Below are 26890 nucleotides of genomic sequence, written 5' to 3'. Positions count from 1 at the left end.
GACAGCAGTTTATAGTTTTTCTTGTATTTCTTTATACTAGCATGATGTATTTTATAAAGTGAGAAAATATCTCTGTTATTTTTTTATTAAAATAAGACTTAGTGTCCTACAGGATAGACAAACTAAAAAATTTACATGCCCGACTTAAAATAATGCATGCTCGAATAAATATTTTATATGCTAGTGTAAGATATGTTATTGAAAAAAATAATTTCCCGGTCAAAATTTTTATATGCCCCGGGCATGTTGGTTCATTTGTCTAGCCCTGGTGTCCTATACTTCTGTGTAGTGTAACGAATGTACAGCAAATTAATAGCGTTATTCCAATATTGACAAAATAGGACATAGTGCCATTTACCTCCGTCATACAGATATAATGCTGTAAAACATTAATATGAAACTTCTAAATAGATTAGAAATTTGTATTTCCCAATTTCGTAATATCTAGGTTTTTTTATAGTGATTTTAATCATTATTAGTATAATGGTAAATATTCTAGTTCTTTGTGCAAATCTTTGCAATGAATCCAAGCGATGGATAAAGTAGGTATTATTAAATGCATCCAAATTTTGTTGAAAGAACTTTTTTTTACCTAAATTTAAATACTTCATATACATTTTATGAACATATATGAATAATGAGAAACTGCTCATAATATCCCGATTAATTTTTGAAGAACTTCAGAATAAATATGTCATTGCTTAATGAGAAAATTGTCTTCATATGCCTCATGCACAATCTCGAATCTCTTTGGCATTCATTGCTAAATATATTTATAAGATATGTCGACTATATAATAGATTGATAAGGTGGTATAGCTTATGTATATAGTCTTCCCTTTCACTAAGGATAATATTCCAGAACTTCCTATCATGAGCTTTCTGCTGCGTGAAGATATTGACCTGCCATCAAAATTGCTAACCTTAGTCAATTTATATTTCAAGTTAGTTTGTGTGTAAATAAGCTGTAGATTTGTTAGTGTTTGGACAGTTATCGGTGCAGCGTAGGCTGAACCTGTCCGAATTCTAAATATTGTGCTTCAAGTATTGTATGGTCTAACAGGGCCAAATCTGTTTAGTTTCCTTGCTGCATTCGTAGGTTTCGCGTAGGTTTTATGGTCACTTGTACGAGTAGGTGAGTATATTAGGTAAAATTTAGTAATAAAATTTCAAAAAAACTGATTAAAATCTGTCTCGCTCTTGAAAGCAATTTTTTCTCAAAACACGCATCGTACCTTATGAGTAAGTATAATATAATGTTTGACCAGAATATGTGAGGTAATAAATGAGTTTTGTTTGAGATACTTTTTTTAAAAGCAGGTAATATTTAGTCATTGTGTGCTGTTCTTCATGAATTATCGCTTTAGAGATTAGTGTTCTTTTTTTAACCTTTCAACATGTCAACTTGGCATCACATTGAACTGAGAAGGGGCAAATTTTTATTTTAACTAAGTTTTTATTGAGAATATGTTAACCGTAACATAAAATGAATTGATTTTATCACATTCTTGACCTTGCTTAGCTCACGAGCTAATTATCGGTATTTTGTTTCATTAGTAAATTGCGTTGATTTCTCAACCTACCTGAAGAATAAAAAATATTCACTACAATTTACTAAAACTGTTTCATGTATTAACTTGAATTTTTATTCATGTTTGGAGTGAGCGTATATCATGGTAAAAGCTGAAAACCAGTGGGAGAGAGAGTAACTTAAGATTATAACCTAAGTAAGCTGGTCGGTATGTTTCCTGTCAGCATTTACCAACACTAATTGGTGCAAAGGTCCCGTTTTTTTCAATGATGAATGAGCAGTCATGCGTTTCTATAAATTTTTCCCGTCATAATTAACTTGATGCTAATTTATTTTGAATCAGTCAGCCATTATAATTAGCAAATTAATTATGTATGAATTAATTACACTTACTGCAATGGTAATCGTAATGTAAATAATAATCAATTCTTTGAATGATTGAGCTCACATGTTTGGAAAAGAGATGAATTAATCACAAACTCGTAATAATGACGTTTGTAAATGTTTATATTTCAGAATTCTATATATATTTCACATTCTATCAGCTCGCTTTGGTGAACTTGGGTTTGATTGAAAATCTTTAGACTTTTACCATAACATACAGGGTGCACAGTAAAGCTCTCCTTACACCGTTTAGCTTTAAAACCGTTGATCATAGAAACATATTTCCAATTAGAAAAAATATTCAAATAATATATAAATGCATAATATATATAACATTCATTCTACAGTGGGCTGTATATATATATATATATATCAAAATAGAAACATTTCATTTTAAGCAGTTCCCCTACCTTCATTTCTGATTAAAACCTTTACATGCATCTACTTAAGAGTAGAACGCAAAATAATATCTCAATTATACGATTTTCACATTTACACGACGTTTGGCCTTAGTTGCTATTCGTTCCTTTCTGCATATTTTAATGTTAAAATATTTCATTTATTCGACACACAACCTCAATTATTAGACTTCTCTCTTTGACTCAAACTCCAAATCTTTAGAAAATGGCATCATTTTCATCCATCGAATCCACGTAATTTTTGTACATCATGAAAACGCATCGCTCAAACAGTTTTCATGCATTTTTGTCACTGCAAAAGTCATAAACTTCAAGGTGATGTTAGATAATCATTGAGTGGGTTAAAGTATTTCAGAGTGGACACTTGGATGCAGGATCGGATTTGAGCAGGTGCGAAGGATGCGGCCTCACCGGTCCATTAAATTTTTAGGGCCGCAAAACATGATAAAAATACTTTAAGTTCATTTTGACTTTAACTTCCTACAGTGATAATTTAAAACTCTGTCGAAGAAAGGGAAACCCCTAATATTCATACATTGAACCCTCTGGCCTAGAGTTTGACAGAGTGCCCCCCCCCCCCAAGCCAAGAAGAGGGTGTTGCAGATGGATCTGGTGTCCCGAGCGTTAGACCAGAGGTTGCGCTAAATTCTTCCTTCAGCCACTTATTCGAAATTGAAGGGTAAAATTGATAAACCCTGCAAGTGCTAAAAAAAATCAAACATCGTTTTTCACGTTAGTTTCAAATTATCAATGCTTTGCAATGTTCTCAACGTGAAAAGTGTCCGGTAGTCCTCTAAGGGGTTCAAAAGGGCGTGTAAAGAGATCGCCAATGTGAACGTCCCTATGGGCTGCAAAAACAGTTTCTTTTTTTGCGATTTACTATTATTTTCCCTTTTGGAACTTACAGTGTTTACCACTTTTACTATTTAGGCCCGCCCCTGTAACAATTCATTTTTGAGAATTCCTTAGACACGGAGCCTTGAAGAAACAGATTCAATTTGTTTGAAATGCAACCAGTGTTGCGGAATGTGCTTTCAGAATTTTTTCTAATGTCCACATCGTTATTCCTGGAGGGTAGAAAAGTGCATATAGAAACGTCCTCTCCTCAACAATCAATGTTGAGGAGATGAATCTTGATGACTCCGATGAATCTTGTCAATACAATATTCATCGAAAGACTGGTTATTTGTGGAGATGAAGATTACAAGAGAGACCGGGGCTCGAGTCCCCGGGAGAGCAATTATGAATTTTCTTCCTTGTAATCTTCATCTCCACAAATAACCAGTCTTTCGATGAATCTTGTATTGGGTAGAAAAGTGTATTGAAATCATTCGGAAGGCTAATAGAGAGCATGTACAGTATCGGCTCTTTCTTTAAAAAAAAATTTAAAGAACCGAACTCTACGCACTATTTGCTTTACTTAGAAATAGAAATCACTCAGAAAAATTAATAACGATAACGCTTTTTTAAAAATGTTTAAAATTACGTTTTTGTCTTAATTCTGAAATAAATAGGATAAGAGTACTCAAGATTGAAGCAACAGTAATGTTATGGCAATTGTAGTAATATGAACTGAGGCAAGTAGAACCGCTTTTTTTTTTCATTAGTTCAAGTTCAATTCAGCACCTACGTTTGAGAAGTCAACGAAAATTTTTCGAAATTTTTCGAATCATTTTTCGAAAATATGACAGCATGGTTTTTAAATCATTCTATTTTTAGGGCGCTTTTTCGAGGCTTAGTTCGTCCTGGACTGGAGTATGCTGTAAGGTTTTGGAGACCATACCTACAGAGGGACATAGACTTGGTTGAAGGGATGCAGAGAAGAGCTACGCGTGTCTTATTGGCACACAGGGCTTGAGTTATGAAGAGAGACTTCATTTTTTGAATATGTTTACATTGGATGAACGCAGGTGTCGAGGAGATATGATCGAAGTGTTCAAAATTTTCAATGGGATGGATAGAATGGGCCATGAACTTTTAGTACACCGCCAATCGACTGCTTTTACAAGGGGACACCAGTATCTATTGGTGAGGGACAATGCGAGGTTATGGTGTCGCAGGGAATTTTTCTCTAATAGGGTTGTTAATAAATGGAATAGCTTACCCCCGGAGGTAGTAAATTGTAACACAATTGACACGTTTAAAAAGAAATACGATAAATATGTTGGGATAAATCGAGAAGCTATCCATTCTTAGAATAAGACAACCATAAGTATTCTTTATGGGCATTGTATAATATTTTATCATGTGTATATATTGTTTATAATTTGTGTTAATTGCATTTTTAATTGGGTTGCTGCATTTTTGAAATATATGACATCCATATTTTTATGGGCATCTTTTTATCAGCCACCTCGTTGGGCATTTTGCCTGTTGTGGCGTTGTATTTGTATTTGTAGAATATTAATTGATGCTATAAAAATAGATTTCATTCATTTCAAGCACATATTTTCTAGATTTGAAAAAATATAGAAATAGATTAAGAAATTCTGGCCGCCAGCATGAGGCAATTTAACATGCTGAACATAATTTTGTCATATCCTGGGATTTCTGAACTCGGATCTTGTTTTTTTAGAAAATTGATTATTTTAAGTTAGTCACTAATTTCGAAACTACTTTCGATCTGCATACTGTTAATTGTTTCCTTTAGAAACTATAAGAAATATCTACCAGGGGGTTTCGCACTCAAATGGTACTGGGGGGGGGCATGTTTCCCACTCGCCAAAATTTATGTTCATAGTGGAGACATTATATATTTTGAGAGCTTTCTTTTTACCACACGCCGAAATTTATGTTCATAGTGGAGACATTATATATTTTGAGAGCTTTCTTTTTAAAATTCCAATCAAAAAATTTGAAATTGAAATCCTTCCCAGTTTTCGTTGAATTGGCTTGTATTTGCCAATTCTAAAAAAATTGGGGTAGGTTGTGTCATAAATACGGCCGCAAGTTTTGACGTGAACATGTTTTTTGTGCCTTAAATCGCGTGGTAGGTACAAGCATAATGGAATTATGTAATTAACGTCGGCTTTGTCTTTGGAATAGCGAACAAACGTTACCAAAGTCATCTATTTTCATTGTGAACTGCTCGAGATATAGCGAAAAACAATTTGTTACGAAATCAGGGCAGCAGCCCTATTGACCAGACAGGAAGAGGTATTGAAACCGGAGTAATATCGTTGAATGCACATTTGCAATTTGCATCTGGCGATACCATTGCTTTTGACGTGCGTTGGGTACTTCCTGAGATATGAGCGTCTAAAGAATTTCGCCACGAAACTTTTTGCAAATATGCTCGTAGCATCGTCTCTCAGATGATTTAAAAAACCTATTCACTTCCATTTGATAAAATTATTGATTCAAGAATATTCAAATATGATCACTTATCTAAAATGTTATGAAGAGGATTATCACTTGAGACATCTAGTCCGTTTCAAGTAAATAAAGGTAATTTACATACTTTTAATGAAAAATTTAATTTAATTTTAATCGGATTGATCGAGTCGATTAACTCAACTAAAATTTTTAACTACAATTAACAATTGATCGATTAATCGACCCGATTAATTGATTAATCGGACCAGCCCTATTTAAAATCATTTACAAAATGGTGATCATAAATGAATTACAAATGAATGAAGTTTAAACAAAGGAAAAAATTTATTTAAACCATAAAAAAATCAAATATATTTTATTATTCCGGCATGCAAAGCTAATTAAAAACCTTAGTATACAGAGAACTCGTAATGTCTATTAACAACTTCGGTATATATAGAGAAAACTCACAACATAATAATATATACCCTCTCCCCGTAAATATTAACCGACATTATACAGTATGAGGCGAATGAGAAAGGGAATCTGAATTTTCTCGGACTATCAAACTTGAGAGGTGAAGGAAAGGACAGAACTTCATCATCTCTAATGATACTTCAACTTTCAATGTTGAGTTATTGAAAAGTAGATGTGGTTATATATATATATATAGGCTATATATTTAAAAAAAAAAAACGATTCTTTTTCCAAATTTTTTTTCCCGACGAGTCTCAACTTCGGTTAGTTGCCCAACGAACACCATTGCTGACTTTTAATTTGTGAATTTGACGATAAGTCTCTAGAAGCAACTAGTGCTGAGAGAGAGAGATTCAGAAACTTTATCTCTTTCTTCACATTCGTACTACACTTGATAAAGTCAATGCAAGTAAGTACGGCATTAGTGTAAATGAATTGGGTTCCACTTGCCTCGCCACAGGAAAAACGGGAGGAAAGCGTGACCTCCTTAATTCCTCCTGTCCGTGAAAAAATATAATTATATTAAAATTACAGATAAAATAATAAGAAATTGCCACCAAAAAATCTATATTATGCCAACTCCCACCTTCAGAAATAGTCGAAATGTAAAGGGCACAACAGGTAGCGACATCACCATACACCATAAAATAACTAGTTACAAGCTTCTCGTAACCTTGTACGAGCAGCTATCGTCCCATTTACATTTTTTACTGAAAAATAGAGTAAGTACGAAAGCAATTATCCACAAGAGACTTCCCAGAAGCTAATTGAACTTCATAAATCATATGGGGGGTTCCACTTAATTTCCACTTGCCTCAGTACCTCACGTATTTTGCTATAATTTAAAAAAAAATTGAATTTCGTGAGTCTTTTGCTCAAGTATGGTTTTTATGTAACAAAATTTCAAATGAAATTAAAACCATTGAATTATTGTAATATTTTCTTTGATCTACAAGCGGGAAGGGGGTATTTTCAAAAAAGTTTGTTACGCGATGTTTGCATTTATACTAGTTTTTGACCGTGGCTATTCAACTTCCTATAAACGAGGCTTCACTGAATCAAATTGTCTCATTTCTGCACACAATGGTCTCTTAAATAATTAATTTCACTAGAAACATAAGACTTTTTTATTTGACTCATTAAATTAGGACGAAAGCTTTTTAGATATTATATAGTCTCCTTATATATTGTTATAGGTAAGAAAAAACCGTAAAAAATGAAAATTTGCGTTTTTTGGATATTTCTTCCTCACTGGAAGTATGTGTCTATTTTGAACGGTTTCAAAATTAAAGGGTTTGTGAAGATTTTACTCTATGCACACTGTATAAACAAATACTGCATGATGAATTCCAATATTTGAAATTTCCTATTGTGCACATTGTCCGTGGCATTCCACTAATGATCTCAGTTGAACAACTGAACCGAAACATAATTATTCATGATTATCAAAAGTTAGCTATGATCTCAAATTTCCAATAGTGCTGTTATATGAAATACTATATTTATTTTACTGTTATGTATATCCTGTACATAATATATTCACTTATTTTCAAATGCTATCTTCATTTTTAAGGATAATATTTTTCAAGATTTCTTTCTCGATGAATTAGGTTTGCTAATTAATCCGCTTACGTGCCCAAAACATACTCAGCAAATTGTGTTGGTTTCTATCTAATCCGCACATAGAAATTGAAATAATTGGCTGATGGAAATACGAGTGTTTTCCGATGATATTTCACAGATGGAGTTCACATAATCCGGGCCGTATTGCACTTATGGTATCGAATTTTGCATTCTGCACGAAATTGCAAAAGTTTAACTATTCGTGAAAATCTCTCGATCTGGTATGATGGTTGAAATGCCTACCACATCTGGTTTCTTTCATTCTAGAAAGCTGCTTTTAATAAATGACATCCTACTTGTGTGTGTAATTTACGTAATTGCTTACATTATGATAATTCCGTGAAATAAATCTAATACACAGTTTTCAATTACAAAAAAATTATTTTCAGCCCAAAAAATTCATTCTCAGTAATAAAACGCAGTCTAAGTGTATTTTTTTTTTTTTTTTGAGAAATGCTGGATGTACATAATTAAAGCTTCTCTGTTATCAGCTGTCTATACAGACTTAACTATTCATCAGAAAATTATGAAATTTTAGGGACGTTAATGAAAAGATGAGAATTTTTGAAGACCAAAGTTCTCTGTATAGCTTTCGGCGAGGAATCACCGTGTTCGTAAAAGAGTTTCACCAACAAAAAGCACGTTCTTGTAAACAAAACGTCACAAGTTTCAGCTGAAAAATAAGAATGGAAATTGTTCTGCAGAAGATGTTTAACCCCTACGATGAAGCTTGAGCAGTTTGGTCACGTGTTCACAAAAATACAGCGTTTGCACTATAATTTGCATAGGAAACATTCTCTAGAGATAAACGTCGGAACTAATTTTTTTGCTCTCAATTTTTTCCCATCCCTTCATTAAGGCCAATGTTTCCAGTTTCATAATTTTCTGTTGAATAGTTCCGGTTGTTGACACCTTCTCTCTGAATAGGCGAACTTTAATTATGTACCCACTGTATATCTTTTCAGCAAATTTACAGACAAATGTCTACACATTGTAACGAGCCGAATACATTTCTAAATCACGAAACCAATTCGCAATTCACGGATCGTAACCGGTCTAACGGCGCATGGATAACTATCACCTATAATAAAATTTTATCGTGAAACATTCTACATAGTTCTTGAGGGTGCCATTTTAACAAATATAAATTTTCAAGATTATAGCGACTAAAAAACTGTTCTTTTTCGAGATAAAAAAATTGAAAATAGTTATATATATATATATATATATATATATATATTTCTACTGTGCCATCACGCAAAAAAAAATATGATTAATGATATTACTTTTTATCAAAAGAAAATTAATTCGCTCTACATATTGCTTTCTTTGTAGCTAAAGGGTAATGATCAAAAAATATTTTACGAGTTTTGAATAAAGAGGAATAGAAATTGATGTTACTCTAAGGAATCGTTTCCACTCTTTCAACTTAATAAATAATCAAAAATGAAACTTGAGTTTGCAAAAGGAAGATACGGCTTTTTTAATCTATTTTCTCAATCTATTGATTGCAATTTTTCCCCCCGTATATGTGATAAAAGCAAGTGTCAAAAATTTTTCTAGGAGTCGCATAATTTAATAAGTGTTGTTTTTTTTTAAATATCTTATGCTAAATAGATTTCACATCGATTGCTCAGATGATAAAATTTATTACGTCCACGTGTTAGAAGTAAACATGGTTATTCACGAAGAGTAGAGATCTTTTTCGTTCAGGTCCATAATAAACTTCATTTCAGAAGATGTAGTCACTTTCAATGTGAGATCTGTTCTCAAAAAATGCTTAGGGAGTTTGCACAGCTTCGTGCGAGTCGGCCGAATTGAATCATGATGCCCAAGTTTAGTGAGAGCGTAATTTTTTTTTCTAACTTACGTCTTCCGTGATGTCTTTTTATCCATGTAATCGGAACTGTCGTCAAGTTTAACTTTTTGTGTTGATTCAGTTGCTGTTGCTTAATCGGATTCTGTTGGATAATCCGTAAACGGAAACGTTGTCCAAGGATAAGAAATCGGGTTTTCTTTATTACACTGTCCTTAGGCTTATCACCCATTTCCAGATATGAGTAATTGTTTTGTACCGATCTATCTCACACTTCTTTAGTACGCATTGTACAGTACATCGTGATATTTTACTTTTCGTGATGCCAGACAGTTGAATATACACGTTACTTTTCTGTAAATCATAAAATCAAGTGCTGTAAAATAATCACTTCGAACAAAATAATGTAATTCATGAAAGAATTATACATTGGAAAATATAATTTTGCAGAAATTCAAAAGCAAAGAAATATCAAAATTTATATAATGTGCATTAAAACAGCAAGAAGATGATTGTAAAAACACAAAAAAATTCAAAATATAAATACAGGGTGCATAGCAAACAGGGGTATGGCATTTTACTGGCGAACCGTTGATTCTAGAGGCATACTTCCAATTAGAAAAAGTTTCCAAACAATGTGTTATACTCAGATATGTCATTCATGTTTCGAAGGGTTGTATAGTAATTAAAATAAAAAAATTTAGTTTTTTATACTGTTCCCATATGCCCCAAACCCAATTAAAAAATTGTTGCCCTGTCTTCTGATGCCAACGGAAAAAAATCCATGTTTCCAAGTGCAATATTCACCGAGATATTCGAATTCGAAAAACAGAGGAAAGTTGGGGAGAACAGCTATAAATGCTTAAAAACAGTTTTACTCGCATTTAACGCTGTTTTTCCCCTAATTTCCTCTGTTGTTCGCATTCGAATATCTCTACAAATAATGCACTTAGAAACGTGGAATTTATTTTTATTTATTTATTTATTTTTATTCTTTGGCATCAGGAGAGACGGGGCAACAACTTTCCAACTGGGTTTTGGGGCACACGGGGACTGTATAAAAAGTTAATTTTTTATTTTAATAACTATATAACCCCTTGAAACATGAATGACATATCTGAATACTAAACGTTATTTGGGAACTTTTTCTAACTCGAAGTATACCTCTATGAACAACGGTTCACCAATAAAATGCCATACCCTTGTTAGCTATGCACCCTTGATATATATACACACATATAATAAAACACAACACAAAGAGATTTAAAATTTAAATTCAATACCGTTCTTGTAAGAAGCTTTCCTGACACAGGTCTACAACAGAAATGGCGACATGATCACACAAAAATATTGCTACAGCAGGGAGTCACACATCGAGGGGTTAGGGCACCAACCTCTCGATGAGTATAAAAAAAATGCTGCCGTTCGAAATCAGCAATAAACTGTATATCCCGGACAAATTAGCCCTTGTGTGCAGGAAATGACCATGGTGCGACAAAAATGATCAAATTTAAAAATGATGGAAACATAAAAGGCAGGGAAAAAATTAAAAGCAAGAAATAATACTTTTTTTTTAAAAAATAAAATTAATGCAATGCTTAAAATATCCAAGTTAATGCTATTAAATAAATTTCTAAAATTTGAGAATTAACATTTTGTCCAAAATATTTATTCTAAAAAAGTTAATGGAAAATAGATGTTAATTTCTGATGATATAATTAAAATATACATTATTGCATTATCGAATAAAATGCGTTATCGAATCAGAACAATTTGACATTCACGTCAACTCGATTAGTAAGATATATTACACTTCCTGGTTATAGAAAGATAAAACATGTACAGAAACGTAGACATCTCGACCTTCCGAGGAATTCAAATTCCCGAATATTCGAAAATATTTCATAGTATGTAGGATTTTTATTTGAAAAATTGTCGGAACCATCTAACTTTTTTTTTCCAGGAAATGAAAAGTAAAAATTTCAGATATAATCTAAAAGAAGCAGCAATGGAATGACAGTTACGTTAAAAACAAATGTTTTTGTATCAGAATACAAACCTATGCTCCATCAATCAAAAATATATTATTTTTTTGTTATATTATTATTATTATTATTTTAGAAAAAAAAGAAGTCTTATAGTATTTTTCCTTATTCTTATTTGCATAAAAATATATTTTCGAGAAAAATTTTATTTCGAAGAACAAGGATAACTTATGTAAGATAATGGTTTTTTTTTCAAACAAAAAAAATATTCCAGAAAATGCGATTTTGTAGAAAAAACTCACTAAATCATGACAAGATTCGGTGGGTTTTTTTTTCCTCATAACATTCTTTTCTGCATAGTAATAAGAAACTCGAGTACTAAAACGAGTTTTCTTACTTTGTACCCATTTTATAAGAGATCATTGTTAGATTTTTAAAATTCTATGAATATTAATATAAGTTTGATAAAATGATATAAAAAATTCATATCATTATGCAATCAATCAAAAAGACACCCAATCATTGCCATATCTTCTTATATTAACCAAACTGGTAAACATTCAAGTAATTTTCAGAAAAATATCCGGGAACAGGTAGTTTTTCTTAATAACGAGTCTCGTAGTGAAACATATCATCTTATGGTGAGAGAAGTCAAATTGCGTAAATCTCTGAATGCGATATTTATTAACATTATTTGTAAATGGCAGGTTGGCACTTACATCACATAGAGGGAAAAAAGACACATATAGAAAATAAAAAAAACATTAAGAGATAAATGAATAAAATAGGATAAACAAGCATGTAAAGTAATTTAAAAAAATCTAAAACTATTAAAAGAAGTGTATATAAAACTGAAATTACATAAAACAATAGAATTATAAGTTAAAACCACAACAACGTAATGATAGCTGGCTCAAAAATGATAAAAACGGTGAAAATTAAAAATTTAACAAAATTAAAAAGCACAGTATTGAAGATATCGAAACGCATCATGTTTTTTGGCAGCCTTGAACTGATGGATTGTAGGCTTCGTCACAGTCTCATCGGGTAATGAGTTCCATATGCGACCTGTGCGAATGAAAAAACTATAGTACCTCATTATTTTGGCAGAATGGAATCATGATAGTAAAATCGTGGGCTCTTGTTGTTGAATTAGTGTAGGCAAGGGGGTCGACTGCTATGGGGTGACATGCAAGGTCGGGTGCATCAATGCGTTAGGACGGCACTGCTATTGACACACCTGTCTATTTCATAATCAAATTTAGCTCATTATTTCGAGTTTATGCTGACAAGTTTAGAACTGATCGCTTTAAAAATTAATGCCTTTTCCTATTCCATCGATCCTTTAAATTGATAGATTTATATTTCCTAACTACTCACGTACACCATAGTCATTTTCATTCATCAATTTTAATTTTCTGAAGTCTACGTGAAGTATCAGGTGCATTTTTTCCCCTTACAGTATAAACTTGACTCAAAACGTGCCATTTTATACAAAAGAAAATAAATGACACTTGAAATTAGCCGGTGATCAATCTTAACAGAACAGTCAACTTCCAATTAAGTTTAATTAAAGTCCATTCACTCAGTGATATTCAATATTTTTTTAATTCCTCTGAAAGCTTCAGTTTATTGTGCAAATTCCTTAGAATTGTGTAAGTACAGCTCTTTAGTCGCACGGTAAAATGTGCATGGAAAATTACCAAAAAATAGATTTTTTTTTCAAAATACATCAGATGGATATAATGAACTATATTCCGCTATCTTTTTTCCTGAATCATGTTACAAAAATAAGTTTAATGGTTGGATATATGAAGAATGTTCCGTATAAATGTCTGAATATGTGACACAAGTAGCTCTATGATAACACGTAGTTCTTTGTAAATAACTCACGATGTAGTTCTCATCAATCACTGATTTTTTAAAAAAATATCATGCTTATTTTTGTATCTCACATAGATTTCTCTCGAAACAATGATAAATCTTCATTTTAGTTTAGTCTAACTATTGAATAAGCATATAGTCACTGAAGATAACGTTCCACGTAAAATGATTAATAAAGCAAGTGACGTAAATATGTCTCGCAGCAGTTAATCAATCCGTACCAGGAAAATGCCATGCATTCAGAACTATCATCAGTCAATTCCTAGATCCCGTTGAAGGAGTTAGTAACAATGCAGTAAAGAAGATTATGTACAAAACTTCTACCGATCATTATACAAATATCATTCGTGTACCGCAATAATAATTCCAATGGTAAAATATGGAGACGGAAATTCCAACGCTGATCAAAAACTGACAAACTAAACTAGAAATTATAACTATATGATTTGAGGATTAAATTTCTATTGGCTACCATGCTTGAGAGTCTGGGCTACAATATTCACAGTTATCAGGTCAACGATTAGAATCACTATAGCAGCATTCGTGTTTATAACCGTTTGTAATCAGATTTATTTTATAGGTCCTAGTTGAATTTGCCCTCGTTCGCATTGCTATGTGACAAAATCCATTAAGACCAGAGTTTGGAATAAGATTGTTCCAAAGGGATTTTCGGAAGGAGTTCTGTGTGTGCACCAGAGATATCCTGATCACAATTACAAAGACGATTTATTTGTACTAGCATTCACTTTGAACGTTAATACATTTGACGTCAGAAACTGGAAATCGAAACAGATTTAACGTTGATAAAGCGCAACGCAACAGCGGCTTATCAATTGCGAATTTTGATGTCTTTGTAGTCATATAAATTATTGATTAAGCAATATCATTAATAACAAAAACCATTGTTTTTCCGGTAAATATCAATTTTCAAACAGAGGTTAATTCTTTCCTATATATGTATATATATATATATTGTATTTTATATAAAATGTAATGTCATGTGTAGCGAAAATATCTCATTAAAACAGTGCATGTGCATTTTTTAAGTTAGTTTCAATAAAATCCAAACCTTTAATTCTTTCAATCGTTTCGAAATTCCATAAAATAATACTTTCTAAAACTTTCCGTCGACAAATTTCATGGGTTAAACTGTTCATTAAACTATCGTCAATATTCTGAAGCATACTTACGTACAGCCCTTTCACTAATACAGATCTTGTTATCAAATTGCACTTAAAAAAGGCTTAATTACCCAAATTAAAACGTCTCTTCCAATAGCTTTAAATACTAAAGCACTTAACGTATTATTAAATCAGATTAACTGCTGAGTTCCAAGGCCTGAAGTATTCTTAACTCACATTTTAATATATCGCAGACAAAAAAAACAGTTCAGGTTAGAAATATAAAACGAATATTTTGAGTACATTTTCTCAGAAAATGGAAAAATAAAGCTAAATTTAAAATATTTGTTAATGGGAATCAATGACAGTGCTTCCAGAAAACCAGTCTCGGTAGTAATCTGTTTATATTCCATGATATCATACTTTCATTCATGCTCATCAAAAAATTTTGTATCATTGCCTTAGTCATCTTCCGCGCGTTTCAGTTTATAATAGTTCTTAACGGTGAATTTCGAAACTTTCAATCCAAAAACTGCATAGGCCTTAATACTATTATACAACGACCTAAGATATTTAAAAGTTTTCCAAGATCTTCAGTTTCTAATCTGATCTTAAGTTTTTCTTCACATATACAGATGTCACCCTTTCAGTAATATAGATCTTTCTATCAAACCGCACTTAAAAGGCATAATTAACACATCTCTTCCAATACCTTTGAATATAAAAGCACTTTATGAGTTATCAAATGAGATTAATTGCTAAGTTCGAAGCCCTGTGAATTTTCCTTAATCTTCCTCCAATTAAGCTTATAATGATTCTTGACGGAGGGTTTCGAAACTTTTATATCCCAAAACTGCATAGCTTAATACTATTATACAACGCCCGAGGTTATTTAAAAGGTTTTCAAGATTTTCAGATCCTAATCTGATCTATCTATGTGTGTGTGTGTGTGTCATCACATCATCATCATCAACAACCATTTTCAATCCACTGCTGGATGAAAGTCTCCTCTAAATTTTTCCATTCTGCTCTGTCTGATGCTTTAGCCATCCAGTTGACTCCTGCCACTTTCCTGATATCGTCAATCCATCTTGCGTGGGAACGCCTTCACGGACGTTTAACACCACGCGGGTACCAATCTAGAATACTTGTGGTCCATTTGTTGTTCTGTCTTCTTGCAATATGTCCAGCCCATTTCCATCTTAAACGTTTAATTCTTTCCATATCATATACCTTTGTGTGGTTCCTTATCCAAGTGATTCGTTTTCTGTCTCTCCTTGTGATGCCTAGCATACATCTTTCCATGCCCCTTTGTGTTGTCTGTAGCCTTTGTATCGTCTTGCTTGTGAGTGTCCATGTTTCAGCTCCATAAGTCAGTGCTGATAGAACATACTGGTTAAAAACTTTTCTTTTCGGGTATAATGGCATGTGACTCTTCAGAATTACACAGTTTTTGCCAAAAGTGCTCCATCCAATCCTGATCCTTCTGTTTATTTCATTAATGATTCCGTTGTCCATGGTAATTTCTTGTTCCGGGTATACATAGCTTTCTGATTCTATCTCTGTGTTGTTGAGCAAGATTGTCCTCTTCAACGCAAAGGGGTTGAACATAACTTTAGTCTTTTGCAGATTCATTTTCAAGACCAAGTGAATACTTGCCTTCGCCAATTCTTGTATCATCTTTCCTCTAGTTCATCTGGATTACTGCTGATAACAACAATGTCGTCTGCAAAACGCAAATGGTTGAGAAATTCTATATTTATTTTAATTCCTTTTTATTCCAATCCAGTTTCCTGAATACTTCTTCTGAAACAGTGGTAAAGAGTTTTGGTGGGATAGTATCACCCTGTCTAACTCCTTTTCCGAAGTTAATCTTCTTCTCTACCCCAATTTTATCTGGAGCTTTAACAACAGCAGATGTGAAGACAGAGTCAAACACTTTCTTAAAATCAATGAAGGTCATACACAATGGTAATTCGTACTCCTTGTGTCTCTCTATACGTTCCTTGATTTTGTTTGGATGTGATCCATTGTACTGAATCCACTACGAAATCCTGCCTGTTCTTTTGGTTGCGCTTCGTCCAATTTGGATTCAAGCCTATATGTCAGCACTTTGGTGAAGATTTTATAAATTACTGATAGGAGACTGATTGGTCGATAGTTCTTGATATCCTCCTTTTCACCCTTTTTGTAAAGAAGAACCATCATTGCGTTATTGCAATCTTCAGGCACATCCGATTTTGTAAGACAATTTGTGAACAAAGCAGCTAGCATACAGGCAAATTCTTCTCCTGCTTCTTTAATAATGTCTATTGAAATCCCATCTTCACCTGGGCATTTCCCTTTTTTCATACATCTTATAGCCTTATAGACTTCCTCTTTAAGCACAGGCACTACTTGTACAAATTCGGCTCCATTCTCTTTTCTTCCTGCTCCCTTTCCTTTGTTCCGATCCTGTTCTTCATGTTTGTATAGAGTATTATAAAATTCCTCAACAATACTAATGATTTCATTTCCATCTTTTGTGTGATGGTTCCATCTTTCCTTTTTAGTGCAAAAATTACCTTTCTCCCTACACACAGATTTCGTTTTGCTGATTTTAAGCTCCTATTATCTTCCAATGCTTTCTTTACAATATCACAATTAAACTTTCTGACATCTTCTGTAATCCGCTTCCGTACTGTCTTGCAAAGTTCTGCATGTTCCACTTTTGATTTAGGGTCATTCTTAATCTGAAATTCTCTCCGGTCTTTCATAAGTTTCTTTGTTTCTTCTGTTGTTTTCTTCACCGGTTTGATTTCTTTTTCTCCAGAGATTTCTTTTGCTACTTCTTTTAGAATACTGGTTAAAGTTTTGTTCATCGTGGATCCTATAGGATCCCTTGATGGATTTTGTTTTGTTTGATTTATATGTTTTTTAACAATAATGAGACAATGAAATTGAAATTGAATTTAACTTACTTTAATTAAGGATCATTAGCAGTCACTCATCAAAGCTGACAGGCAATAAGTATCGAAATAACTACATGATTTATTAATTCCAGGTAAGTCTCTTTTCTAATTACGTATAATGCAAGGAATTCGATTCCCGTAGGCCGTAATGAATAGTGTACAATGAATGTTATTAATGTATGGATAATATTTTTGTCTCTATTTATCCTTTTTCTTTTGTGGAAATAATAGTATAGGATGATAATTATTTGTAGTTATATAATAAAACATCAACTTCATCACTGCTAGAATTGCTAAAAATTTGGTTTTTTCTCCTACTCCGGTTCATAGCATACAGGAAGATAAGGAGGACACAGGGAGATATGCGTCGTTTTTACTCATTTTCCCGGACTTTGAGATTTTTTTCAGTAGCGCCGTGCCATGTGTGGGACAACTCGACTTGTTCAAGTCAACTCAACTCTCAAGTTGAAGCTACTAGAGTTCAAATTGAGTATTCCCGTGTGAGAGGAGGCCCTAACAGTGAGTTTCGAAACTTTTGAAGTCCAAAAACGGCATGCGACGTAATACAACTACACGGCATCTGAGGATATTTGATAGGTGTTAAAGACTTTCAGTTTCTAATCTGATCTAAAAATCTTACTTCATATTTAGGAAATCCGTTTGCTATTTTATTTTAAGATATCCTATTAGGTAACATTTAGGAGTAAAGCCTTAACTTCCTCTTCTGTTCACGTAGGTTAATTAACTGCCGAAGGACAAACGCCTCATTTAAAGCTCCGGAAATGACGTTGATTTAATGAATACTGGCTGCTTTCGGAAGCCAACCCTAAATTGCGTTGAACATCTAAATTGAAAACGTTATATACATATTATGCGGTACATGTTTGCATTTCATTTTTTCCCCTTTAAATCATTTGATGACTTATTGGTTATCCTCTTTAATGTTTATTCTCCAGAGAAATAATCTCATCGATATAGCTACGTAATAATTCACATCAAATCTTTTTCAACATGGATTTTCGAAAGTAGAGGCAATTTATTCAATATGTGCAATGATGAGATTTAGCAGTAAAATCTTAGTATTAGAATGAGCATCAGATTTTAAATTTTAGGATTGATCATAGACAGTAAACCGTTATATTCATTATTATTCAGTGCAACTAAAGAATATGGGGTTGCGTAATATAATAAAGGATATCCGCGATCTGAAATCATTCTTATTCTGTTTCTGATTCGGTTTATTCGACCATTTCTTCAGGCTTTCCCAGTCTGAGAGGATAATACTCCAGGGATTATGGGAAGAAAAGATCTGTAGAAGTACTCGGTGTATCTCTCAACTCGCCTTTATTTTTCCACGGTGGCTTGTTCTGGTTTGTAATCAGACAATGGATCTGAATGCCTTAAAGACGCTACAGAGCGTTTCACGTGGGATTAGTGTTTCAGCCCTCTACCACAGCTGGAGAAGTGGCGTGATTAACTGGTCCCTTGGTGACTATTCTTTTTCTAACCTTGTTTTGATCAATTAAATTTTGCTTCAGCATGATTTAGCTGTATCTTAGAAACATGTTGGCTTCCTTTGTGACTCTTTAAAAGTGACTAATGTTAGAAAATGCCAGAATTCAGTGAAATTATTGCTGAGCAAAAATATTGATATCTAATAATAAATATTGTACATCAAAACTATTTTTCTTTTCAAATTATATATGTTCAGGATGCTAAGGAAAGTCCCTTGGCCGCATTTTACTTGAGAACCGTTGATTCCAGAGGTATACTTCCAGTTACAAAAAGTATCCAAATGAAATGTAGATATGTCAGATATGTCATTCATATTGTAAGGGGTTGCATACTAATTAAAATTAAAAATTATCTTTTTTTTACAGACAGGCAACATCAGTTTAATTACGTTTTCGAGCTCAGGGTGTCAGTATGAGAAGTTAATGTTTTTATTTTAATAACTATAAAGCCCCCATGACGTATCTGAGTTTCCCACGTTATTTGAATACTTTTTCTAATTGGAAGTACGCTTCTAGGCTCAACGGTCGTCAGTATTTTGCGACGAGAGGTGTTAGCTATGCAAGGGGGAAAACAAAAACAAGTTGGGAGGCCATGTCTCTCCAGGAAGTTTGACCCCCTGTGTATTATTATGAATTTAAAAGTTTGATAAAAGTTCATTTTTCAAGTTTTATAAAAGAACTTTTCTAAAGCTTTGATAGTGTAATGCCGGCCTTTTTCAATATTTTCACATCAAATATTTTAAAGAGTTTTCAAAAAAAAAAATCAACCTTCCATTATACAAGTATTAGATTAAGATTTGATATTAACTCAGAAAATATGATTAAATACTGAAAAGGTTTATATTTTTCCATACATGAAAACTAAATCATAATTGAATATATATATCCGAAAGCAGAAATATGTTTGGGTATGGGGTCCAAATATCGTCCACTTAAGCCATTATATTAATCAGAGGACTAATCTATGTACAATTTGTCTAAAAATAATTCTAATCTGTTGTTTAACTGTTATCCAAAAATAAACCGAATTACAACACTAACACATAATTTTAACACACCCAAAATAAAAAATTTTGGACCGTGGCATTTTTCCTTTAAAAAAAGTGTTCTTAATATCTCCCACTACATTCTCCTAATATCGCCTACGTCTAAAATGGGTTGAAATAAAGTTTAATTTATGTTGCGATCATACTTTCTTTATTAAACGTGAAAATTAAAACACAACAAAACTAAAAGCAGCTTTTTTGTACTTAGAAATAGTTAACATACTCTTTTAACACTTTCCGTAAATACATCAAAATATAAAAAAAATTACTCAAAAGAATTCCACACAAACGCAAGTTTTTGTTTCCTTTACTTTCCTCTCTCTTATCTCATTTTTCGTGAGACCATTTGTTACATATATGACATTTTAATGTTATATATTTAAATAATTTTTGTTACATATTGTAACATTTTAACCATGTTTCTCCATAACAATCGTGTGAAGTCCATTACAAATTGAATATTGGGCATCATTATCTTCTTCACCAGGACTTCTGTTGTTGTCGTCTGTTTACCCATATGGAGGTTCTTCGTCATCTTCAGAAGAGGAAGAAACTTCCGCCCGTTTTCCTATTTTTCTAGAGCTGGTTCCTTTACAGCTTTGCTTGACAATTTTCCCGAAGTTGACGGACTTTCAAGTGATAGTGCTTTTCCCTTTTTTTCCAGAGACAAGGCAGGGTGTCTCTTGAAAAAAAAAAGGAGCCATTTCCTATCTGAACTTTTTGTTTATATGAGAAAGTGGGTGGCGTAAATTATTTCTAATGGCAAGTTAAAATGACATCCTTGATAAAACAAGTCTTCGTCCCAGTGGCACATCAAGTATTTTTAAGGTTTTTTTACGTAGTCTGTTAATGTAGATCCAAGTACTAGAAAAGCTTCCGATGCTTTCAATAGTCCCAACTCTTTATTTTTATACCGCTATTACAACCTCTTTCATTTTAATCTTGTCCCACGTCTTTCTATATATACGTGACATCTGAAAAAAAACCAACTTCGAAAGTGCTCGTAATATCTCCTAGGGTGATAATGGGAACACTCAAGTGGATGATATTGTGAACAAACTAACTCTCAAACGTGGCGGCCGCCGCCTTCGGGATCGAATCGCGAACCAAGAAACAAACTACATCAAAATGCAGCCTATTACAGTCACTATCACTGCCTCAAATGATATAACATTAGCACTTCAACTTTATTGATTATACTAAAAGTAATTAAACATGTTTATTTAATGTGCACGAAAATAAGAAAAAAAATCCCAGAGAAAAGAAAAACAACACAGGTACGTCTAGCTTCTCCACAAACAACGATTGAAGGAGAAAGCTTGGTAGTTTCGGTAGTGGCCACCAGCTACTAGCATTAATCAAGAAGCAACCGTGGTAGGCGATATTTGGGCCCCCCCCCCTACTCTATATATCAGATGTCTGTGGTATTGAATGCATAGTATTTTAATTAAAATAATGACACGCAGACTCAGCACTAATTCTATAGCATGAAGAAAATTGAGAATTTATTTAAATTGGTGAGGAGCAGATAAGAGCTGCTCTGCCTGCCTTTGCGAAAGACAAACCTCAACTGATGTGAGTATATGGGTTTCTTCTATACACTCCCACGCACAGACACCGTCACCCCCAGACAGCATGACCTATATTTACACTACCATTCCCAAACACAGTCAAAAAAATGGAGGCATCAGGGAACGTTTCTTTATAATTAGAATATACAACATATACTCCCCCAATAACAAGAGTGAAACTCTGCAATTTAAAGGGAGGGTCGCTGAGAATACACAACAATAAGAATATAAAAATATATAAGGGACAAATATGAGAATGTGGCATTGCAAAATTAAGAAAAATATCACAAAAATACAAAATCATAATTTCTAGAGTAAATAAAAAAAATACAAGACTCAATGTGCTCTTTTGGTTATGAACAAGTCCTCTGACAAGACTGTTTTGAGGGATTGTAAGCATATTCGGAAAAATTGATATGAAGCATGACCTCACATAAATATTAATTATTAAAGACATTTTTAGATGATTGCAACATTCTCTATATGACACAAAACCATAAATTTTCGTTCAGCATTATGCAAACATGAAATAGGAAGAAACAACAATATAGCAATAATAAGAAATGAAAGGATTTTTTTTGAGTGAAAAATATTATTAATTTTACGCAAGCATCACCAATGTCTGAAAATGAACATTCTGAATTACCAGCAGCATAAGCATGTTGATTTTCAACAGATTTATGCTCAATCGATAAACTGCTCGAAGAATTTCACGGTATAAATTATGGAGCGAAAGGAGCTGAATCATATTGAATTTGTTATAATTTAAGAGTTTGTTCATTATCAAAAAATAGTAATTCACTAAAATAACTTAATTTTTCAACGATGTTTTCATCTTTAACATCACAATAATATGGTTTTAATTTATTCACGTGTATAACTTCACTACTAATTCATGTAGGTTGGTTCGGTTTGTCTATTTCAACATTTTGTGGACTTAATACTGATATTATAGTATAATGTCCAGTGTAGCTGGACAACAGATACCCTTTACGTTAGAGGTTCCGTAAGGAATATTAACGTGGGTATCAGTCTGGTAGTTCAAGTGTAGCTGGACACAACTTTCCGTTATCTGGATGGGGGAAACACCTTAACCGTGACCGTATCACCTGATTGAAATTATGTGGTGAATGTTTCTTATCTCTCTTGTGGAGAGCAGCGCTCTTTTCATGTTGTTTTTGGGATTTAGAATATGCTAAATGTCTAGTTTCTCCAAGAGGCGGATATGCGTTTACATGCTCTGTCAAATCGGAAGAGAGATCCCCAAACATGAGATACTGAACTGAGAATCCTGTAATTGTATTTTTTTTTTTTTTTTTTCAAAATACGGTATTTTTAACCTTTCGGTTCAAGTTCTATTTAACTTTTACTCAAACCATTTGTAGATGGGTTGGTGCTTGATGTTAAAATATGTTTTACCCCTTTTTACTTGAATACTTCCAGAATCTGGGACTCGTAAATGAAGGTGCTCTTTCGGTTAGTAATAGTTTTGAGTTTCCGGTTTCAAAAGTCTTATTCAGGCATTGGATATACGCATTAATGGAAGGAGATTTTGAAGGGCATCTCCTTGCAAATCTACAATGGTGATCTACAACTACATGAAGATAAGATTTCGTTCTTCCATACTTAGTCAAACCTCTAATTGTATCCATAGTAAGTAAATCAAATGGTAATTTGGCTTCCGGTAAATTTCCGAAAATCCCTAATGTTGGTCCTACAGTTTTTTTTTTTACAGTCTGACAAGTTGTATTCTATAACATGAAAAAAAATTGAGTATTTATTTAAATTGGTGAAGAATAGATAAGAGCTGCTGCCACCCTTTGCAAAAGACAAACCTCAACTGATGTATGTGGGTTTCTTCTATACACTCCCACGCACAGACAGCGTGACCCCCTCCCCAACTATATCAAATTACATAACGGAAAGTATAATGCAGACTCAACTTGAAAGCATTTATATATTAAAAATTTAAAATTTTTGGATGTCAATGGTTTTGTAATCAATCTCAATTTTTTCATCAAACATCAATTTTTTCAGTCCTGTCCTATGTATTTCTAAATATGATTGAGTAAAATTCCAGTTAAAAATTCCAATTAAACGTTCTTTTTTCGAAACCTTTGAATTTGAAAGATTTCAATCAATTTGGAATGAAAAATCGAAAATATGATTCCCTGCTTAGGATTACTCTTTATCTCATTTTTGAGGACAATTCTTTTATTATTCGGTGATAGAAAGATATCAAATTTACAAAATTAAATGGAATTTGTATTTGAAACCAAAAGTATACCTATCAAAAATATTCGTATTACTCTATAGAAGCATAGAGTTCTGTCTTACATAACGAAAACTCGACTGCTGTTCACAAACAACAAAAAATAAGTAGATTCTCTTCCATGAAATAAAATTAATTGGATATGAATTCAGCGATGCTACCAGTCGAGAGAGATTACATTACATTTTATTCATTAAACTACGAATGCATACGTTTTACATATCGAATAATAAATTGAAATAATGACATTGAATACCTGACGACGTGGGATGTACTCACTACTTTCACTCGCTACTGTTTTCGAAATTCTTAACTTTTGCTTCTTACACTAATATGGTATTAATACTAAGGGTGAGTTTCTGATGTTCGAATCTGATAAGAGAAAATATTCTTAAGTACCATACAGTTATCGAAAATAAATTGAATGGCGAAGGAGTCTGAATAGAAATCCACATGATCAAACTAATATCTTTCTTCAAGATCGATGATTATTGAAGACACAAAAATTCTACGTTGGAATATTTATTCGCTAAGTTTTTTAGTAAACGCGACATATATCCAAACCGTTTTTTTTTGTTTTTTTTTTTGGCCGACAGAACATAAAAAATGATGACGTTCAACGTACTGCTCTCAAAGTACCTTTAACGTAAAAAAAATAAAAAATGAACCCTTCAAGTACTCTCAGGGATGTTTCTTTTCGCAATTTCTATTCAAAATAGAAAAAAATTCAAATTCAAGTATCGATGTGTTGGTAGAAATTTTATCTTATTTTAAACGTACATGAAAGTGACACTGAAATTCCAAGCATGAATTTAGCCATTGCACTTGAAATATTAATATGGCAAGTGTAAGATAACAGATGAGATGGCATGGGGGGGAGGGGTACTCAATTGCTTTTAAAACATACCTCCATCCTAATATGTGTGTGTACATTCATCTTAACTAAACCCCGAAACTTCTCCAACTCCTAATACTATCTCGTCTGTAATCACCACAAAATTTGTTAATCGCGACCGTACCCCATTGTCCGAGGAAAATATGTTGTAAAAGTTTGTATGTTTTTTTTCTTTCTTTTTTTTTGACACAAAATAAAGTGTTCTAGACTCTGCCACGAAGCTGGGCTGGAAGAGATCTCGGCAACGGGATAAGTCCAGTGGCAAAGTTCTGGCGTTCATTCATTCATGCACTTTAAATGTATGTTTTTTTTATTTTCTGACCTTTTACGATATCTCGAGAAACTGAATATGTGCAATTCCTATTTTTGTGATCAGAAGCTGGAAGCTGAAATAGATCAGTTGAACGATCCAACTAGATTTACAGAGATTTAAGGTATGCGGCATCCTTGAAAATGAATTCCAAACTCACCACGACACACATTTTGGCTCTATAGGACCGCAAAAAAAGGTTGGAATTCACTGTCCTAATTACTACTTCTAATATAATTATTTAAAAGTATTTGTCAAGTCCCCAAAATATCTCACAACATATTTCGCTAACATTACAGTGCTGATTTACATTTTTTGGAATCATTGGTATGTAGACCAAACCACTTATGAAAACACCAATAATATAGTAAAAAGTTCTTAAGTTTGAGGAACATCGTTATCATCAATCAATTTTTCCGGACTGTAAGAGCTGTGATCCACAGGAAATTATTCCAAACGTCCATATCTTCAGTGGCGACAAGAACCGAGATATCTAAGACAAAACGTTTAGAACGACACCCCACGGACCACGGACTTATCTATTTTCCGGAAGCCTCTACTGAATACTTGAGCTGTTTCTATAAACGAATGATTCGATATTTTATAGACTTACAAAGTATCGTGTTAGAAAGTTCAAGACATTCAGTAAAATTGGAAAGAAGGCTAAAGTATCACACAAGACACGTTTCTCATTTCCGTTTCCGAACGTTCAATGCATGTTCGATTCTTGAGTGTATTTCTTTGCCCTGTTAGTTCTTACGGTGATTTGCAAAAGCTGATTTAATAGAAAAGAATACTTTCTGCAACACTTTTACTTTGTTTCCTTTCGTGAAATATAATTCAATGAATGCTGATGCTACAATTGAGGAAAAAAATTTCATCGAATAAACAGTTGAATGTGCTTAACGTATAAGTACAATGAAATCCAAACTAAACTTGTTTAATCTAGATATCTGAGCCAGAATGAAGATATCTTTTAGTTCTTTTGAAGAATGTAACTTTTGCATCTCTATTTCTTAAGTTACCATTGAAGATCGTTAAACATTTAAAGTAAGTTTGAACTAACAATTTAGATTAAAAGTTTGCCTGGGTTTCAGAACTGTGATAAGAATATTACCAATTTTATAGATGCGGTACAAATACAAACGAAAAGTCGCAACGACGCCTAAAAATATAAAAAATGCCCATAAAACCATAATTAACTACAATAAACCGTAATTTACTAATATTGAAGTGGAACTTCTTTAGTGAGAGCATAGCAGTGAATTTTCAAATCTTCGACATAAAAAAGTGAAACGGAAGTGCTTTTCTTTTCCTCAAAACCGGTTCTGTAAACAGAATAACGTTTGGGTTGGTGGTGGTGGAGGGTATGTCTATGAAGCTCGGGTCATGTACGATTTGAAGAAAAATAAAGTTCGGTTGGGGTATGAAGGTTTTATCTACCGTCACTCACAATAGGCAAAAAATATTGTATCCACACAAAAAATGAACGAACGAAACAAAAATTAATAAAAATTTTAAATTAATCAAGAAATAAATAACTTTAGAACTATTGAAAAACTTTTGCCTGATTGAATGTAATAGTATCAGATTTGTTCATTCTTCCATCAATTTTGAATTTTCGTATATTCTGAAGTCCAAAATCAATGAATAAATTTATTGAATATAACTTTTTAAGATATAGTTATTTACTATTTAAAAATGAAATAATCAAAACTTAGAAAGAGAGAGAGAAGTGGCTTTACAATTGATGAAAATGAGAATTTATACAAGACAT

At 32.9% G+C, this 26890-nt stretch overlaps 1 protein-coding gene across 3 annotated transcripts in view; it reads left to right on the top strand.

The window, feature by feature from the left end:
- LOC149085219 (orexin/Hypocretin receptor type 1) overlaps window positions 1-26890 on the top strand; it is a 62397-nt gene that overhangs the window by 1015 nt on the left and 34492 nt on the right. The gene's annotated exons all lie outside the window — the stretch shown is intronic.

Source organism: Pholcus phalangioides, unplaced genomic scaffold (genome assembly GCF_987345545.1).
Source record: "Pholcus phalangioides strain wild (caught in Gottingen) unplaced genomic scaffold, Ppha-v1.0 ptg000007l_1, whole genome shotgun sequence".
In the NCBI taxonomy this organism is placed as follows: Eukaryota; Metazoa; Arthropoda; class Arachnida; order Araneae; family Pholcidae; genus Pholcus; species Pholcus phalangioides.
This window is presented reverse-complemented; position numbering and strand designations above follow the sequence as displayed.